The sequence below is a fragment of the Grammomys surdaster genome, unplaced genomic scaffold (genome assembly GCF_004785775.1).
Source record: "Grammomys surdaster isolate TR1022 unplaced genomic scaffold, NIH_TR_1.0 251, whole genome shotgun sequence".
In the NCBI taxonomy this organism is placed as follows: domain Eukaryota; kingdom Metazoa; phylum Chordata; class Mammalia; order Rodentia; family Muridae; genus Grammomys; species Grammomys surdaster.
The window spans coordinates 2,572,752-2,574,558 of record NW_021604692.1 but is presented as its reverse complement, the minus strand read 5'-3'; positions in this window follow the sequence as shown (position 1 = coordinate 2,574,558).

The following is a 1,807-nucleotide window of genomic DNA, read 5'->3' as shown; positions in this document are numbered from 1 at the left end:
CCTCAAACCACACACACACACACCCCCCCCCACCCCCACCCCCCCGCCCGGGGGGGGGGGTACAGAGAAAATACAAGGAATTCATGAATATTACTATCAACTGGAACAAGAGCTCACGGGTGGCTGGGTCATAGGCATTAGGAAAGAATCTACTATATTATTTTGATAAATGGACAGAAGACCACATTATTTTTATGACCACAGATTAGTGCAGCTCTCCACCCTCATTAGAGAAGCTTCTTGTTGTAGCAGAGACTCACAACTGGCCAGAATGCAGAGACTGAGGGACTATGAACTCCTCAGCCCTAAGTGGGAGATCTACATCACATCCTTTTCCCTCAGAGCTCAGGGTTCATGGAGGACCAGGGGCAGGAAGAACTGTAAGAGCCACAGCCTGCAGAAGAGCCTTGAAAAACAAGGTTTTCCAGATAAGAGGGACATTTCACGGGAGAACACACAAGGGCTATAACTGCACAAGACCTTCACAAGATCTAGCCAACCAACGTTCTAGCAGGAATAGAGGGGAGGTCCGCAAACTCCCACCTGTAGCTGAGGAGCAGGCAGGTGAGGGCTGTGGGAGATGGTGGCAGTCAGCTTCCCTCCGGAATGCAGTTGCTGGCGCTGTTCCCCACATGCTAGCGGATGTCCTTACATCCACAAACACCCTGGCAGCTCTAAACGGACTCAGTGGGTTAAGAAAATTACATGAGGTGGCTCAGCGGTTAAGAGCACTGACTGCTCTTCCAGAGGTTCTGAGTTCAATTCCCAGCAGCCACATGGTGGCTCACAACCATCTGTAATGGGATCTGATGCCCTCTTCTAGTGTGTCTGAGACAGCTACAGTGTGTTCACATACATAACATAAATAAAGAATTCTTTAAAGAAAATTACAAGAAATTTGGAGGGAGGAGGAGGAAGAGGCAAAAGAGGAGTTGGAGGAAGGGAGTAGATTTGAGCAAAGCACATTGTACATACATATTAAATTATCAAACAATAAATTTTTTTTTTCAAAAAGCCAGTTAAGGAAGCAACTCTGATCCATGTAATCCCTTCCAGACGTGCACTGGCAAACACTTACTAAGGCTTGGCTGGAGGTTTCCAATTACTAACTTCCCTTTTGGTCTCAACTTACTAGTTCAACCCTTCCTCTCCCTTCGTCTTTCCTTCTTGATCTGTTTATAGAGTTTACTGTATAAATTCTTACAAACTTCCTCAAGTCCTTTTGGGGACCAGGCATGGGAAACAAACAAACCTCTACTTAAATACTTGTTTAAGGGCATGGTTCCAGGTGCTGAAAAGAAATAAAAGACACTTCTAAGTTCTTGCCTCAGTTTCCCTGTGATGTTTGAGCTCCAGGAGAATTGGTGAGGAGCTCAATCTGGGGCTCAGCAGCCAGGGGTGGTGGCGTGTGCCTGGGCACCCCTTGCTGTGTCTCAGAAAGAGCAGCTGTGGGGGTCTACCCACCTGACCCTTTACTTTAAATTAGTGGTTCTGGATTTTTCCAATGCTGAGACCCTTCAGTTACAGTTCCTCATGTTGTAGTGTCCCCCACATAAAATTATGTCTTTGCTACTTTATAACTGTAATTTTGCTACTGTTACAAATTGTAATATAAATATCTATGGCTTTTTTTTTTTTGATGATGATCTAAGGTGACCTCTGTTAAAAAGGTTGTTCAACTCCCCTACCTAGGGTGTTGAGACCCACAGGTTGAGAACCACTACTTTAAATGCATTCTGCTTTGTTGGTTTGTTGTTATTGTTGTTGAGTTTGTGTGTGTGTGTGTGTGTGTGTGTGTGTGTGTGTG